The sequence below is a fragment of the Sceloporus occidentalis genome, unplaced genomic scaffold (assembly GCF_023333645.1).
Source record: "Sceloporus occidentalis isolate IW3139 unplaced genomic scaffold, rSceOcc1.0.p SCAF_3, whole genome shotgun sequence".
NCBI classification, from domain to species: domain Eukaryota; kingdom Metazoa; phylum Chordata; class Lepidosauria; order Squamata; family Phrynosomatidae; genus Sceloporus; species Sceloporus occidentalis.
In genome coordinates, this window is record NW_028316983.1 from 199,873,932 (window position 1) to 199,893,364 (window position 19,433).

The 19,433-nt window shown below is 39.7% G+C and overlaps 1 long non-coding RNA gene across 1 annotated transcript; it reads right to left on the reverse strand.

The window, feature by feature from the left end:
* Window positions 1-870: 870 nt before the first annotated feature.
* On the reverse strand, window positions 871-18,733 carry LOC149317326 (uncharacterized). The gene is made up of 3 exons (XR_016280740.1): window positions 18,113-18,733; window positions 14,008-14,071; window positions 871-1,906 (listed from the first exon to the last, which is right to left on the reverse strand). It is a non-coding gene; the product is annotated as an uncharacterized LOC149317326 (long non-coding RNA).
* Window positions 18,734-19,433: the final 700 nt, after the last annotated feature.

Consider the following 19,433-nt stretch of genomic DNA (forward strand, 5'->3'; position numbering starts at 1 on the left):
TTGCACCTATCATGTATCTGAAGAGTGGCCCATGTTTGCTATTCAATTCTCTATCCAAAATATCCAACAGAAACATTTCTAGTAACATTGCAAATTGTACCTTTAAGATGTTTTTGAATTAACATATAAATCTACTTAGAGCAATAGGTTTTTGCTTTCTTAAAACTTCACCAGATATGAAAAAGTACATTCCTTATCTTGCCAACCCCACATTGATTTGAAAATTCTTAGACATTTTGAACAACTTATTTGGAGTTAGGTACCATTGTACATCATTTTAAATGTATTTTCTTTGAAATTACTGCATAAAGTAAATTTTATATCTTTAGTCCACATTTTTCCAGACATAATGATATTCTGTTTTACTAACACTGATATAAATGACCAATTTATAATGGGGTAAATATTAGGACATTTTACTATTTGATATGGTTTCCATCTTTAAAAAATACAAAAAAAAAAAAAAAATCCAAGGGAAAACCTTCATTTTCATGAACAAAGATGACCACACAAAACTGTGCTGGAAAGTCATACTACTAGGTGACATTATTACTGCCTTCTGGGTTATTGCAAATAGCTTTTATTGGTGTATACAATATTGTTTTCTGATACAGTTTTTAAAAAATCATTATTATTACTGTTACTACTAAACACTAGGTCTATGTGTAGTAAGAAGAAGAAGAAGAAGAAGAAGAAGAAGAAGATTTATTTATATGCCGCCCAATCACTGGGAATCCGGGCAGCGTACAACAGAGGAATAATACAAAGTAAGCAATAACAATAAACATGAAATAAAAAGAGATATAACATAGCAGCATATTGAACAATAACAATAAATTAAGATACAATCAACAATAGCAGTAGATAAAAACAAAATATATAACAAATCAACAGCAGCAAATTACATAACAAAATACATAGCAGTTAATAAAGCAAAACAAGTGAAAGGAAAAAACTAACAATAAGCATTCCTTGCAATTAAATAATTAAAACAAACTCTAAGGGAGGGTGAGTTCCTTCAGCGTCCTCCAGCTGACCCTCGTTGGAAATTGGGCAGGAGATGGGAGGAGAGCGCTGGGTCCCCCTTCCCTCTCATGGCTGGAGGAGAGGTCTTCCTGAGGCAAGCCCTGAGACTTATAAGTGCTAGCCTCAGTTGCCATGGCATCCTCCAGCTGGCCCTCGTTGGAATTTGGGCAGGAGATGGGAGGAGAGCGCTGGGTCCCCCTTTCCTCTCATGTGTAGTTCCAACTCAAAGTGTATTAATGAATATGTGCCCCTTCCCTGTTATCTTTGTCAGGGATTTGAAGGGTTAAAACACAGCACACAGGGAAATGCTTGATGTGTGTGTGTTAGGCCATGAGCATTCAGCAGAGTGGCAAGGCTGATCAGCACAGCTGAAGCTCATTGTGTCAAGGACTCTTCAGTGTCCAAGTGCACGTAGCCATGGATGATGAAACCATGTGTCTGGATTGCACAGGAGACACATGACATGGTTACACACCTGAACTCACTGGGTTTAGGAGACTACATGGTCTGGAGACTATATAAACCCAGGGGTTGCCAGGGATAGCGTGTGGTTTTGAAGTAGGAGTTGGATTGGTATGGTTTGGAGTTTTAGAGGTCTGGTTTTGTATTATAGCACTGTGAATAAAGAGCACTTTGGGGACTTTGTTTCTCTGGTGGTTTATCAGAAAAAGCTACAGCATCAGTTTGCTGTGTGTCCCTGGAGGTTCCTGCGTTGCTGGACATCCAGTTGCTGTCATCCCAATTGGACTTTGGAGCCACGCTTCAGCTTCTGGAAATTGCCAGCTCTGCTTCAAGGGTCTGATTTAACCCCAGGACTTGTTTGAGTTGCTGACAGTGGTTGTTGGACCCCAGCAGTTGCACTGACAATCTTAACATTGGCCTTTCAGTAAATAAGAAAAGGGAATTATTGACAGATAGGAGAAACATCATAAATCTAAGTAACCATAACATCAGAGGCAGAAGGATGATAGTCCAGTTGAATTGCTACAGTTCACACATACAAAAGCAATTATATCAGAAGCAACCTTTCACCACCAGGTAAAAACATTTCTATGCAGGCAGGCCTTTCAAAATCAGGCAAGCTTGGTTTTATTTGGAGAGGAATGTTTTAGATTATGTTTTTTTTTTAATTTTTGGATGTTTAAATTTTAACTTTGTAGTGTTTTAATTAGTTGGTTTTAACTTTTTTTTTAATGTTTTTATATTGTGAGCCACATTGGGTCCCTTTTGGGAGAAAGGTCACATAGAAATAAAATAAAATAAATATAGTGTTAATTAAAATATCCCAACAAATATGGAGAACAAAACCCTGGCCAACAGTGTGAAAATGCTTGCCATACATCCTCATCTGCAGAAAAAGAGAAGACACAAAAGAGTGCAAGCAACTATAGGGCTGTAGCATTAATTTCACATGCAAGCAAAACTATGCTTTAAATTATGGAACACAGAATTGGTTTCCAATTGGCAAGAGGGTCAAGCAAGGCTGCATTTTATCGCTGTACTTGTTTAATTATACCTGTTACAGACTGCCAAAATAAAGCTGCTTTTGGTCTCTTTGGAGGTATGCTATTTAAATGATGCATGCATCCTAAGATGCATGCATCCTATTTAAATGACGCATGCATCCTAAGAATCTGGAAGCTGCACCAAAGCTGCACTCCAGTGTTTAGGAATGGAGTGTGGCTTTGGCGCGACTTCCGGACTCCTAGGACCCATGCATCATTTATATAGCATACCTCCAAAGAGACCCGGAGCAGCTTTATTTTGGCAGTCTATAACAGGCCATAGTTAAACTCTACACAGAAAACATCATACATAGAAAAAGGAGGAGTAAAGATAGGAGGAAGGAACATTAACACTCTTCTAAGATATGTGGACGACACCATATTACTGGTGGAAAATATCATGAATATTTATTGGGGAAGGTCAAGGAAGAAAATGCCAAGGCAGGCTTGATGCTGAACATAAAGAAAACAAAAATAATGTCCATGGAGGATCTACATAAATTCAATCTAGATAGTGAGCAAATCAAAACAAAGATTTCTTGTACCTTGGATCAAACATTGATAGAATGGCGACTATAGTCAAGAGATAAAAAGAAGACTACGAATGGGAAAGGCAGCATTGAAAGAATTAGACAAGATCTTAAAGAGCAAAGATATATAACTTAGCACAAAAATTAAAATCATCCAAGCCATGGTATTCCTCATCACTATGTATGGATGTGAGAGCTGGACAGTGAAAAAGTGGATAAAAAGAAAACCCATTTGAGATGTAGTGCTGGAGAAGAGTGCTGATGATAGTCAAAAAGGCAAACAAATCCTTGAACAGGCCAAGCCTGAAATCTCCCTGGAAGTCAAGATGATCAAACTGAGGCTGTCATACTTTGGTCACATCATGAGAAGGTATGACTCATTAGAAAAGACAATAATATTAGGCAAGGCTGAGGGTAGCAGAAAGAGAGGAAGACCACATGCCAGATTGCTAGACTGAATTAAGGAGGTCATGAGCATGAATCTAGAAGACTTAAGCAGAGCAGTAAAGGATAGGGTATTGGAGGTGTTTTATCCACAGTGTCGCCATGAGTCAAGAAGGCAATTAACAACAACTGCAATAAGAACAACAACAATAATGCAATCAAGAGAACATCTTGATATTTCTTAATAGAGACACTGAGTTCTTGTGTAGCCTTATACCTATCACTATAAGACATCAATGTAGAAGTAGAAACAGGGATGCTGAAACACAGAAAGGTATTCTTCCCTTTTTCTCATTTCGAAATCCATCTTTCAATTGGTCTAAAGCTATCACTCTTCTCAGACTCCTTAAGCCAGTTTTTTTTTAATCAGGATATTTACTGGTAAAACTCTGGTGTAGTTTGAGAATACTTCCATCACTTGGATTCATCTTTCCATTAAGGATCCTTCTTCCTGTCAGCCTTTGATAAGCGTCCAGAAAATTTCTAATTCCTAATCCTCCCCTCCCCTCCCTTCCCTACCCTATCACTCTAGTACAGGGGTAGGCAACCTTTTTGAGCTGGGGGCCGGGTTGCTGTCCCTCAGACAACTGGGGGGCCGAAGCCAAAATAATATAGGACATTTTCAAATGGAGGACACATTTTTAAAAAATGGAGGACATGCGAAACAATTTGATGATTTTTTTTAAAAAAGTTAATATAAATGCATGTTTGTTAGGCATGATCAAAATGGAGGACATTTGGGCCTCAGAAGCTGGCTGATATCAATATCACCATCATCATCATCATCATCATCATCATCATCATCATCACTATCATTGTTACAGCAGACCTTTTAGCATTAAATGCACCGAAAATACAAAGAAATGCACTTTGGAAAGTCACACTCACCAAATGGAACAGAAATCCTCCTCCTCCTCTTCTGCTTCCTCCTCCTCCGGCTCCTTCCTTCCTCCCCCCTCCTCCTTTTCCTTCCTTCCTCCTTCCTTCCTCCCTTCTTCTCCTCCTCCTTCTCTTCCTCCCTCCTCCTCCTGCTCCTTCCTTCCTCCCTCTCCGCCTCCTCTTCCTCCTCTTTCCCTGGCCCCTTCCTTTCCTGCCTGCGGCTGTCTGGCAGCCACGGGAAGGGAGGGAAGGAGGAGGAGGACCCCCGCGCCCTTCCCGCTCCGCCGGCGGAGGGAGCCAGGCAGGGCCAAAGAGCGGGGCTCTTTGGCCCTGCCCGCCCACTCCTCCGGCGGACAGAACCAGGCAGGGCCAAGGAGCCTCGCTCGAGCGGGGCTCTTTGGCCCTTCCTGTCGCCGGCTGAGGGCCGCTCATGCGAGAGGCCAAAAGCCACACACCCTCGCACGAGAGGCAGGGCCTTTGGCTCTTGTGGGAGGGGAGGGGCCTTTGACCTCTCACGCGAGAGGCCAAAGGCCCCACGCGAGAGGCCCAGTCCTGCCGCCGATTGCCGCCGGTGTGGGGCCTTTGGCAATCAGTGGCAGGACCGGGCTCGGGCCGGTCTCCCGGCCTTGGCGGGCCTCATGTGGCCCACAGGCCGGGGGTTGCCGACCCCTGCTCTAGTACAACGGTTTTTAGTAATTTGACTTAGTTTTCATTTTATTTTATTACAACGCATCTCCAGAGGACGGTGATCAAAATGGTGAAACAACTGGAAACTAGTGTTGTAAAGAATTCTCATCAAAATTTGATAAACATATGAAATATATGTTATTCAAAGATTTCATAAGCTTTTTAAAGAGAAGAAATTATTAGCAGTTCACGAACAATGAATAAGAATTTTGGTTTTTAATCATCTCCAAATGAAGTGAAGGGATGGGACCTTTCAGCTGACAATTTGATGGCCAGGTTTTGTGTATTTTGCATAAGCAAAACTACCATTCATATTGGGGTTTACCAGAGACTATTTCTTTTGTTAGGGTGATGTCCGTCCCCATATTTGCCCGCAGCTTTGCTTTGAAAAACAAATGAGAACAAAAGGAGAGAGCATTTTGTGTGTAGATGGTGGTGGATACTTTCTCATCATGCTCCCCTTTCTCATCATGCTCTCCTATGCAAATTCTCACAGAAGAGAAGAAGGGGCAGGGGTGAAATCCTAGCATTGGAAGAGATTCCCAAGGGTCATCTCGTCCAACCCCTCTTCTAAAAGAGAGCTGACATCTGGCATCCCTCAGGATGCCATTCTGTCCTCCATGATGCTCAACATTTACATGACGCCACTGGGAGAGATCATCTGGAGACATGGGGCGTGGTGTTATCAGTACGCTGATGTCACCCAGATCTATTTTCTATGTCTCCGACTGTTACAGTGACTAACAGTAGCTGTAACAGCTGTGGAGCTGTAAGGAAGACAACTTGCCCTCTTGACCCTTGCCCTTCTTGGTTGACCATCCAGGAGGAGATGCAATAAAGACATCATTACATCTTATAATTAATGCATCTCTACAGGAGGGTTCATTTCCATCTACCTTAAAACAGGCAATTGTGAAACCAATTCTAAAGAAACCCTTCCTAGATCCCCTGTTGAGAAATAACTATAGACCGGTCTCCTTATCACCATTCTTGGGCAAGGTGATCGAGAGGATGGTTGCTTTCCAACTCCAAGCTGTCTTGGATGAAACCGATTATCTGGACTCATTTCAAACTGGCTTCAGCAGGATATGGAGTTGAGACTGCCATGGTCGCCTTAGTCGATGATCTCCGTCTGGGCATCGACAGGGGAAGTGTGACCCTGTTGGTGCTCTTGGACATTTCAGCGGCCTTCGATACCATCGACCATGGTATCCTTCTGGAACACCTAAGAGAATTAGATATTGGGGGCACTGTGCTCCAGTGGTTCCGATCCAATCTCTTGGGAAGATTCCAGATGGTGAGACTAGGGGACTGTTGCTCTAGGAAAACCTCCTAGGTATTGGAAAATACTGATATACAAGGAAATTTGTGAGAGAATAAGAATTAGATTAGACCAGCTTGAGGAAGTTCCAAATGGTATTATTGTACGTGTATTCTCTCTCTCTCTCTCTCTTTCTTCTTCTTCTTCTTTTCTTTTTCTTTCTGCTCTTTTTTGTTTTATCTTTCTCTTTACCTTCCTACTCTTTTCGTTCTTTACTTATGGCCCGGTTGAGAACATCAGGACGTGACATCCTGGCGGTGACAGTAGGGCTCGGGACCACACACCAACCACATGGTCCCGAGCTCTCCTACGTGTGGGTGGTGCCATTGCAGTGCCACCCTGCCCACATGGGGTGTGTGTGCATGACATGTGGGTGTTGCAGGGCCCACGTGTCATGCAAAGGACAAGACGTTGTAAGGCTTGTGATGCAGCCCTTATGACATCCCAAAAAGGAGCTGCTCTAGGTGGCTCCTTTTTTGGTCTGCAGTGTTGCCGAACAGTTTGGTTGCTACAGCAATGCTACGGACCAAAAACAGGTTCTTACAGACTGCCCTAAAAGGGGTGGTCTGTACTGGCCCTATCTTTACTTTTTTATCCTCTTTTTTCTCTTTCCCTCCTTTCCTATGTAATTCTATTGTTTCACTGTTATCATGTTTATAGATTGTATATTTGATTATATGTAAATGTTTTTAATGTAAATTTAATGCAAAAAAATTGGGAGGGGGGAAGCACTCCCAACAGATGGTCATTCAACCTCTGTTTACACACCCCCAAAGAAAGAGACTTCACTACTCTCTGAGGCAGCTCTTCCTGCCATAAAGTTCCTCCTAATGTTGAGGTGGAATCTCTTTTCTTGAAGGTTGAATCCATTACTCCATGTCCTAGGTCTTTTTCACATACGGACCTATGTGCGTGCATCCCAAAAATGGTCAAAGTGGTGCCATCTCAGAAAAGCAAGCCCATTTACTAATTGTTATCACACACAAGAGCCCAACAAGGGATTAAAGGCACATTAATTAGGATCAGTTACGAATTTGGGTATCAAACGGAGACAAATGCCCATTGCCAGCATAGAAATACCTTTTCTGAGCATGCTCCATACTGCCATTTCCCCAAGTGCCCCCCCCCCCCACATACCCAAGAGAGTGAGGGGAAACCGAGGGGGGTATCCTCTTTGCCTCCAAAGACCCAGAAACCATGTGAGAGGGAGGCAGAATGATGCTCCCCTTTGCAAACTCCGTAGAACCAGAGAGACACACACACACGAGAGAGAGAGAGAGAGAGAAGAGGGGGCTAGGTCCATAAGTCTGCCTCATTCCACTGACACTCCCAGATGCCCTCCTTTTCCAGGGCATGTCCTCCACTTCTCCCTCCTGTCCAGTAGGACTTACAAAATGTCCTCTCTCTGCTTTCTCCCATCAGCTTTGCCCTTAATGAGAGGAGGAAAGCAGCGGGTGACCCTAAAGAGACAAGTGTGTGTGTGTGTGTGTGTGTGTGTGTGTGTGTGTATCCCTTTAAGGGAGGAGACCATTCTCCCTCTTTGACATAGCAAGGCACCCTGGGAAATGACATCATCTGAGGCTTGCTTTCCACATGACTGTCATGACATGAAGGGAGTGAATTCACAAGCAAAATGGATACGTAAATCCGGTAATTTTGTGAATTTGCTCATTTCTTGATTCACCTACCATTCTCCCTAAATTCTCTCCGGATTGGGTGAAGCATCATATGATAAGCAACTGTAAAGTTATCTCTAAAACCCTGAATGACCCTGCATTGCCCCCACTTTAACCCTCCAATTTTCTTCATGTGATGAAGTTCCTAGTCTCTGCAGCAGCAGCAAACAAGCTTGCTTCATCCTCAATATGACAGCCATTCAAATATTTAAACATGACTATTATGTCACCCCTTAACCTTCTATTCTGCAGGCTAAACATACTCAGCTGCCTAAGCCAATCCTCAAAGAGCATAGTTTCACTGAAATGAAAGTATGTAATAAATTTCAGGATTCTGGTTTGATCATTTGTTGTTGATCAGAACAATCTGAACATCTCTGGCGAGATGAATACAAGCTAGTTGTTATCATGTGCTTCAAACATACTCAGGAATTGCAAGATAGGAGTACTCCTAAACAGATTGCCAAAGTCTTATTCTGTGCTATCATTAGGTTTCCACCCAGATGATGGAGAGTTTATGTGTATATGTGCATGCTGCTAGGAATTCTGATTAACGAGTAAAGGCAGTAGTGGCTAAAGACACAAACTTTTGTAAGAACTCTAAGACATATGCTCAAAAACTGAAGATTAAAGTAAAAGAGTTAGATTCCTTTGTAAATGTCATAGATTACAATTAAGTATCTTAGGCCCAGGACAGATGGGCAGGAAGCGCCATCCTTGGGCCAAAATTAGGGTTCGGGAGCGTGCAGCTTTGTTCTTCCATTAATTTAGTTATATTTTGTTTATCTAAATATTTCACTATCTTTTCCTCTTTAATTTTATGTTCTTTAAATAAATTTCTGTAATATTTTAGAAAGGTTTGCCTTCCTGCTTGCCAGTGTAAGGATGCTGGTATCTCACAGCAAGCACCTCTGGCTACAGGAAGGTTATTCCTGTGTTTTACATGGGAGAGGAGACAAATACCCTCCAGGCAGAATTCATGCCAAAGCTTATGTCTGAAAGACTGTTTGTTGCAAGCCCTGAGGTAATCAGTCTAGCAAACTAATTAATATTAGGCGAGGCACAAGGCTGTGCTTACTTTCCCCCAGAGGTAATAAAGAAAAATACTGACAGCTAGACATCAATGCTGGCAAACTTTTCATTACATACACATTTTTTTCTGCCTTCTGATGGGAATGGCTGTAATTGTTTCCCCTTTTGACAATGAATTACTACCCAGTCAGTCTACTAATTAGAATGAACAAACTTTATGCAAGACATCTCTACTGGACACTTCTGACATGGATAGAAGATGAAAATATCTTGATGGATGAGCAGTCAGATTTAAGGGCTGAAATGGAGAAATATGCCAATAGGCCTGTTCACAGCCTAAATCTGCTATTGATTCCATCTCAAAAGATAAATTATGGCTTAAATTTAAGACCTCTAGAGTGGAACACTGGTTACCTCTGTTTATGTGCAAGCTATGTAAAAGCACAAACCCAAATATCAGATGCAACCCAGAGGGTTCTCTCTGTATTATTGTTCCTGTGTCCAGGTGTGTAAAGCAAGGGTGTATACTTTGATATAAAATCACTAGTTTCTGCCAGTGACAACCCTAACTTTCATTTGATCAGTGTTATTACATACTAATAATATGGTACTTCTGTCTTAGCTCTGTCTGTCTCATAAACGTAAAGAGAGCATATGATCAGTTTCACAATATTGTCATGCTTAAAAGTGGCAAATAAGTTGCTAGAAAGCAAACATTATATTTTTTTATCAGAATGCACTGAGGCTATGGAAGGTCTATGAATGATTATGGTACTCAAAAGATATCTTATAATTGCCTTTCAAGCAAATAGCAGTGATGTGATACATTTGCTGCTCAAGATTCTTGAGAGCTATCTTCTATGTACATCATTAGATCCTGAATGTTGACTTTGAGTAGATGTTGGACTATATAAAGTTAAACCCAGAATTTGGTTTGGCATTTTTAATCTTTGGTTACCTTTTTTCCTTACATGATTTTGGCCCTACATTTTTACAGGTTTTCATTCAGATTAGAAACAAACCATCTTCTGAAATTGCAACTATATGGATACACTAGGTCTGCTTTAGGTTGTTTCATCCAGAAAACATCATTTTCTATGCAGGAAACAGTATTTTATGCATGGATCATGATAATATAATCCAGACATATTGATTCCTGAACAGAAAATGCTGTTTTCTGTGAAGAAAAAAAGTTGTAGCTGGCAATTTGTTCTAAGAAAGATTCACACATGGTTGATTTGGATAGAAAACAGCATTTTCTGCATAGAAAAGAGTGTTTCAATGCAGCAATTAATATTTCTGTATATTATTATTCTGTTTCCCATTATAAAATATTGTTTTCTGTGCAAAATAATGATGTGTGAACTTTACTCAGAACAAATTCCCAATTACAGTTTCTTATTTTGAAGAAAACAGTATTTTCTGCATAGAAATTAGTATATATATGTAGGAATATTATTTTTCATGCAGAAAAGGTTTCCTGTGCAGAAAATGCTGTTTTCTGTTCACCACATGCAAATTTTGCACGTAATGTCCTGAATTGCAAACAGTCTTTAAAACTGTGTAGTTTTCAAATACTTTCTTGCAGCAGGAAGAAAAAGATTAAATTATTAGTTGTAACTTTCAAGAAGAAACTTAATGAAGATCTACATCTCTAGGAGATGCCATAAAATTCCTATATGTGTTTTAAACTCAAAATTTAATTTAAAAGACATACAAAGGATGAAAGGAACTTAAATAACAAAGAAATAAGGTCAAAGAAAATAATGTACCAAACAAAAATAGAGAGGAATTAAGCAAGGAAGGACTGGAGGAAAAAATTATTGATAGATTTAATAATAGGAATAGAGGAAAAGACAAAAAGAAGAAAATTATAAATTTAACTGAAATAGAGACTAGAGGAGAAATTTAGAAAGAACAAGTACAGACTGAGGAAGAAGAAGAGTGTACTAACACTGAAGAAAATGTAAGAGGAGATTCCAAGGAACAGAGTATAGGCTCAGATAATAATGAGCAGACATTTTAAAGCTCTATCCTGGAATGTAAAAGGATTAAACAATGTAATTAAAAGAAAGAAAATATTTCATTATTTGTCAAAACTGAATAATGATTTTGACTCGTTTACAAGAAATTAAGATCAAAAGAGAGAATAGTAACTATCTTAAAAACATCAAATTAGGCTTTGAGTATGTATTGACACCTTTCGATATAAGAAAAAAGGGGGGTGGTACTGTATATCAAAGCTAAATATGAGACTAAAGAAATACTTAAGGATTCCGAAAGTCACTATGTTGGGGTACAAATGGACATAATGGGTGAAAAAAAACTTTAGTTTTGGGAATATATGTGTGGTGCATAGAACACCCGGCTGACCAATCAGAAGGCAGCTGAAGACCAGCCAAAAGAATGTGGGCTGGGACTTTTGAAAATTCTGAGCTATTAGAAAAGAGAGACAGTTGGGATTTGACAGTTGAGAGAACAGTTGAGTCCAAGAGAGGACTGCGTTCCAGAAGTTCCTGAGGGAATGGTGGGATAGGGTTCTGTTGAGTCCAGAGAGTGGACATAGTTTTATGAGTTCCAGAGGGGAACTGAGGTTTAAGTCCCGTGTGAGGGGCTTATAACCTGATAGATCTTGTTATGTCCAGAGAGGGACTATCTTTGGGAAGAGTCTGAAACTGAAGGACTCGGAGATAACCCAACTCTAGGAAGGGAGTTTTGGCGTTATTAGGATCCTGAGGGATTTCATAGCCTGCGTGGCTGACTTTGGTTTACTACTGAGAGAGAGAGTAGTGAGATATCGGTAACTAATTTTCTAAATAAAGATACAATAACAACTGTACATTAAAGATACTCAATATACTTCTGTTATTCAAATAAACTTTTATTATTGTTTTAAAAAACTGCTTGGCCTGAGTTTCAAAACACAAGCACACGCTACTATATGTTAAAGACAGGAATAGGAATAGACTGTGGTGTGGAGTGCATCACATAATTTGGTGGCAGCAGTGGGATAACAAAAGTCCCAAGCACCTGCCACAATAGAAAGGTTGTTCGTTATATGCCCCAACAGAAAATAAAGGAATTTTTTATAGAGAATTGATTAATCAAATACAATGTTTAAGTTATGACTCATTGATTCGAATGGGTTATTTCAGAGGGGTTATAGAACCACAGCTAGATAGATTTCAGAAAAATGAATAAGGCATAGCCAAGGGAAATTATCCAAAGGCTTTTTTCGATATGAACAATTTTTTTTTCTTAGCTGATGCATGGAGAGTGAAATATGACCAAGCAAGAGAATATATTTTCTTTTTGGAGCTATGCAAATCATCAGCAAGATAGGACATTATTTTTCCTCTTGGTTAATTTTACTATGAAAGTGAATTTTGTTGGAGTGAAGCCTAATTTGATGTGAGATCATAACCCCATATGGATGGAAATGTGCTATAAGATACAAAATTTCAAATGGAGACTGAATGAGTTACTATGGAAGGATGCTAAAGCGGTAAGAGAGGGAGAAGAATACTTAAACATTTTTTTATAGAAAAATAAAAGCAAGACACTAGTATGGAGGTTATTTGGTAAGCCTCCAAGGCAGTGATGATGGTTTTTTATTATTATTATTTTAAAAGAGAGTGAATGGAGGAAAAAGAAGAATGCAGTAATGGATGAACTACAAAAGGACCTAAATGATAAAAGGTCTCAATTAAAGGGAAACCCCTCAAATAAAACTATGCTTGAGGAAATTAAGAACATTCAAAAACAAAAATGGTTAACAATGACAGATGAAATCAGTACAAAAATGAAATATAGTCAGCAAAAATATTTTCAGTTTGGCAATAAACCAGGTAAATTTTAGGCATATAAATTAAGGAAACAGAAAGAAAATAAAGCAATTATGCAATTGAGAAGAAATGAAAACATTTGTGCAGATCAGGATGACTCGAAGCAGATTATGTCAGAATTCTATAGGAAATTATATAAGAGCAATAATATCAAGACAGACGAAATAAATTATTTAAATCCTTTAATAATCCAGCCATACAGGAAGTCCAAGAGGGGATACAGAAAGCCCAAAGGGGATAGCTCAGAGCCACCTGTTTTAAGCTGGACTGGGGCAAGGCATCTGTTTGCCAAAAAATATTTAAATCACAACAAGAACTGGAAGAATCTTCTATTTTTTTATTTTCGGCGACTACAACTGTACCATTTGAAAGTTTTAATCAATAATTTTTAAAAAAAAATTAAAAAAAATTAAAAAAGGAAGAAGAGTGCTATTATGGTGGTTGGTTTATTTATATACAACTCAGGGAAAGATTAATTTATGATAATGCAACCTTTGGCATTGCCAATGTTGAACAGGAGTTTGAAAATATAATGAAATCAAAAGACACTAGTAAAATATCAAAATACTATAAGCTTCTGTTGAAATGTGATCAGGAACAGGACATCATCAAGGAAAGCATGATTAAATGGTCCCAAGATTTGAAGCAAAATACACCTCTGGCACAGTGGGAGAAAACTTGGGGTAAAAGGTTAAAATATACTGTAAGCTACAGTCTTAGAGATAATTTTTATAAGGTGCAGCATAGGTGATAAATGCTGGAAATGTGCAAAAGCTGCTGTTCAGTTATACATCTTTGGTGGGAATGTAAAGAGACAATGAAATATTGGATGACAATACATGGATTAGTTATAGAGATCATGAGTTGCAAACTGAACTTTGACCCCAAACTATATTTACTAAGCATGGCTACTAATGATTCAGTGAAAAATAAATCAAATTTTTGTTCTAAATGTCTATGGCAGACCGCATACTATTTGCAAAATGGGGAAAAAAGGGAATGTCCTGATAGTAAGGAATGGCTCAATAAATTAATAGATTACATTGATATAGACAAATTTACCTGTTTGTTCAGATGAGACTCTTGGGAAAAAGGCAGGAGGGACTGGGATCTGCTGATAAATTATCTATAAAAGTAAGGGGGAGAATTAGGATATATGAAAATATAATGATTTTCATTGATGTGTAAGTTAAAGCTAGTGATATGTAAGAGACAATAAAAATGGAATTACATAATCTAATTTATAAAGAATGTATGAAATAATCCACTCTAACATTATTAGTGGTTGGGATAGTAAGATGATAGGATAAGGGTCACTTGGGTCAATTAATTAAGATGAAATAGAAGATCAGGACAAAGTTCAAGAAGTTATGTTATGTTAATTACTGTTTTGGTTTGGTTGTAGATGCTTGGGTTAGTAGGATTGTTGTTTTTGTCTCATTGTAATATGTTGCTTGTGCTTTTATATCACTAATAAAACTTATAAAAATCCTTTATGTTAATATCAATTTTCCTGTGATCTTGTATAGATTCAATCAGCAATTCATGGTCTTATGCTAACTACTTTTTGTTTGGTTTTTTGTTTGTTTTATTAATATTTTTGAGATTTTACAAAACAAATTTTAATATTCTTTCCATACATACATGTACTTTTGCATCTTATTCATTTTAAAAACAACAACACTAAATATCACCTCAGTGCACCCCACCCCCAGAGCCATTCCCTTCTTTATAATCCATCCAAAATTTTAACTCCTCCTGTGGAGGTGTTTTCCCATCTTCTTTTCTTAGTACATTTTCAATATTTTTTCCATATATTATTATTATTATTATTATTATTATTATTATTATTATTCTGTTCAATCACTTGGTATCCAAGCGGATTACAACAATAAAACAGGATACAGTTAAAATTCTAAAAACCCCTCTCCCTCTCCCTCTCCCCCAGTATAAAAACATAGTAATACTAAAAAGAAATTAAACCAGAAAGATATTAAAACAATAGTATAAAATCACAGTTAAAATCAATAGAAGATTTATATAAAAAAAGAACTGTATAGCAGGGGTACAGATAGGATGGAAAAGGGGATGGAGAAAAAAGGAGAGAAGTGAAGGGGGGGGAGGCAGGAAAATAAAGGTGGACCTAGTCTGGAAAGGCCTGCCAGAAGAGTTCCGTCTTAATAGCCTTCTTAAAGATTTCCAAGGTAGTAATCTGATGGGTCTCATCCGGCAGGTCATTCTAGAGTCTAGGAGCAACTGCTGAAAAGGAACGCTGGGTCACTGCCGAAAGTCTAATCCTCTTTGGTTGAAGCAGATTCTTCCCAGCAGGGGAAGGATGATATGGGAGAAGGCGTTCCCACAAGAAATCAGGACCCAAACCATGAGAGGGAGTTCACCAGGCAGGTCCAGCTCCATCAGGGCAAGCCTGGAAAAAGAGACTCCACCCTCCATGACTGCCATCCGCCGGCCTGAGAGGGAGTTCACCAGGCAGGTCCAGCTTCATCAGGACTAACCTGAAGGAAGGAGACTCCGCCCTCCATAACTGCCACCCACCGGCCTGAGAGGGAGTTCACCAGGCAGGTCCAGCTTAATCAGGGCCAGCCTGAAGGAAGGAGACTCCGCCCTCCATAACTGCCATCCACCGGCCTGAGAGGGAGTTCACCAGACAGGTCCAGCTCCATCAGGACAAGCCTGGAAGAAGAGACTCCGCCCTCCATAACTGCCACCCACTGGCCTGAGAGGGAGTTCACCAGGCAGGTCCAGCTCCATCAGGACTAGCCTGAGAGGAAGGAGACTCTGCCCTCCATAACTGCCATCCACCAGCCTGAGAGGGAGTTCACCAGGCAGGTCCAGCTCCATCAGGACTAGCCTGAGAGGAAGGAGACTCCGCCCTCCATAACTGCCATCCGCCAGCCTGAGAGGGAGTTCACCAGGCAGGTCCAGCTCCATCAGGACTAGCCTGAGAAGAAGGAGACTCCGCCCTCCATAACTGCCATCCGCCAGCCTGAGAGGGAGTTCACCAGACAGGTCCAGCTCCATCAGGACAAGCCTGGAAGAAGAGACTCCGCCCTCCATAACTGCCACCCGCTGGCCTGAGAGGGAGTTCACCAGGCAGGTCCAGCTCCATCAGGACTAGCCTGAGAGGAAGGAGACTCCGCCCTCCATAACTGCCATCCGCCAGCCTGAGAGGGAGTTCACCAGACAGGTCCAGCTCCATCAGGACAAGCCTGGAAGAAGAGACTCCGCCCTCCATAACTGCCACCCACTGGCCTGAGAGGGAGTTCACCAGGCAGGTTCAGCTTCATCAGGGCTAGCCTGAAAGAAGGAAGAGCCCTCCCTCCAATCCATCTGCCTTGGTCCAGGCCTCAGAGGGAGAGAAGAACCACTGGACCTCATCCCCTTTTCCTCCACCATCCCCTTCTCCTTTTGTTTCATGTCTTTTAGATTGTAAGCCTGAAGGCAGGGAACTGTCTGATTAAAAATAATAATTGTAAGCCGCTCTGAGAGCCATTAGGGCTAGCCAAATAAATAAATAAATAAATGTAGGACTTTGATTTCATCAAAATCATTTCTTTTCCATAATCCTTTTTTTACTTTCAATTTACATGTTAATGTGTCTTTAATTGCTAACTTCCAAACTTCTTTATACCAATTTATACCAATTTCAGTCCTCCAATTTCACATTTATTTTTGTTTTCAAATGTCTTGCTGTGATTAATCTCACAGCAGTAAACAAATTTGTTACAAGTTTTTTTTTCTTCTTTTTTCCATTCTACTTCATTGTATATTGATAATAATACTATATTTGGTTTTCTATCTATCTTTACATTCATAATATTTTCTGTCTCTAATATTACTATTTCCCAAAACTTTTGTACAGTGGTACCCCGGGATACGAATGCGCCGCCTTACGAAATTCCCGGGTTACGAAAAAAAATTATTTAAAAAAACTGTTCCGCGTTACGAAAGTTTTTTCGGGTTACGAAAAAACTTTTGGTGCTTTTCGGCGCTATTTCGCACCAAATCGCAGCTTTTCCCCATTAGCGCCTATGGCAATTCGGCTTGCGAAAGCCTTCCGGGTTACGAAAAGGGCAGCGGAACGAATTAATTTCGTAACCCGGGGGACCACTGTACTTATTTACATTGCCACCATATATGATCCTACTTCCTGACAGCCTCTCCAACAATATTTTGAATTATCTTTGTTTATATTATGTAGTCTCACTGGTGTCAAATACCATTTCCAGATCAATTTATAAAAATTTTCCTTGATTCACACCGATAAATTTTTCAAATGTCTTTGTTCCCAAATTTTATTCCATTCGTTATCATAAATTTTACATCCTAATTCATCTTCACATATTTCTTTTTAAATAATTTGGTTTAATTTTTTCCTCTTATTCTCCATTTATATTTTATAAATTTTATTAGTTATAACTTTCAAATTTTCATTTTCCTCAATTTATTTTCCTTTCTGGATTATTTGTTCAAATTGTGTATATTTTCCCCTTTCTATATTTTTTTCTTCCAATTTTTAAACAATTGTTCTATTTGCATAAAATGTAACCAGGACATATTTATTCCCCTAAATTTTTCTTTTATGTTTTCTTTTCCTATTTTTAACTCTATCCAATTTAACTCCTTTTTGTTGTGACATATAAAAGTTTTCAATTTCTTTTATTGAAGCTGCTTGGATGTCTGGATGCATTTTTACTTTTTTCAGATTAGAATGCAATGACTGCTTTTAAACTTGATGAGATTTTTGCTTGAAATGATCTTAGTATTATAATTTATTTTATTACATTTTATTAGATCACTTCATATAATATAATCCAAGTCAGTCAGTCACTCAATGATTTAACAGGACAGGGGACCATGAAGGACCTTACTTTCATTGGTAGACCTGGCTGTTCATCTCAGGTCTGACAACATCACAGTAATACATGTTATCAATTTCCTTACATCTACTCCTCCTTGGATTACAGGTTTGGTGGGGCCCTTCACATGCCAGTGTCTTCAGCAGAACACATTCTTCCTTGCTTAAGACATTTAAGGATGGAGCAACAGGATTTCTGATACCCTGTTCTGTAAACTGAAGAATCATTTCATCAACTAGCACTAGCACACACAAACCAGAACAAATGCCATCAGGGCTGTGGGTACTTACCAGGGTGAGGCTCAGAGTGCTAAGCTTGTCCTTGGCTTCCAACACTAACCAGAACTATAACAGAGCATGTAAAGAATGTGAATAGTTTAGATAATGGCAGGAGATGGGAGGAGATATACGTGATACTGTTGTTCATTCTATTGTGTTGCCCTGAAAAAAAGAAAATTGCTTCCTTGATCCACTGAGGGAAAATTGGGGGTGTTGAATGGATTGGAATAGCCACTAATTTCCATGGAACAGGATTTGTGCAAGGCAATACCACCCACAATATTGCAGGCACTGAAAAGGAGAAGGAAACAGAGGTGAGAATTACATTTCATAATAAGAAGTTTTGCCACTCCATACTGCATCAATATTAGTTTTTTTTCCCTGGGTTCTTGTATAAAGAAGCTGGTAGTCACAATAGGGCAGGTCCTTCACTTATCCAGGGGCACTTATTCAGGAAAGCCATATCCTGAAGACAGAGACACTAACACCAGAAGAGGGCTGAGAACAACTTGGGATTGTGTAAGGATGATAAACTATATCCAGTAATGGCACTGCATATCTATCTCAAGGTCCAGACAGCTGAGTAGGAGTTCTGTTTGCCCATCAGAATAGCAGCCCATTAAACATGTAACAGTTCTCACTGTGGCCAACCAAGCTTTGATATACAGTCGGCCCACCCCACACGCAGGCTTCTCTTAGGCGGACTTGAGGTCACGCAGATGGGAGGCTCTATTTAGATGAATGCTGTATGAGCTGGTGGCACATGCACCACACTGCACATGGGAGCGCACTGCATTCATCTTAGTGGGGCTTGAGCATGCACAGAATTTGCTTTATGTGGGGAATCCGGAACAGATCCCCCGCGTAAAGCAAGGGTCCACTGTAATTGAAGGCAAACTGTTTCTCTATGGGTTTTGAGCCTCCAGTGATTCAATATGAGAAAAAAAATCATGAACCAAGTATTACCTGGAATATGTATGTTGATTGACTATGCAAAAGCTGGTCTTGTTTTGCATAGTGAGGGATTCACTGTGAATTTGGTTATTGTTTCTAACTAGAAGGAATCCTAAACAAAGAGTTACGAAGTTTGAATTTTCTAGCCTACAAAAAAAGAAGAGGCAAAGCAGGTGGCCACTGGATTACAACTGAAACTCAGTAGGTGAACAGAGTGGTATGGCCAGCATGAGATTGAAAGGCTGTTCACACAACCCCAAAGGTGCAGCCTCCAGCCTCCAGAAAAAGGATTCAGCCAGATCAGGGCTGCAGCAACCACGGGCCATGGCCCTGATCTGGCCTTTCCAAGGTGCGAAAAGGAGCTGCAAAATGTGGAAAG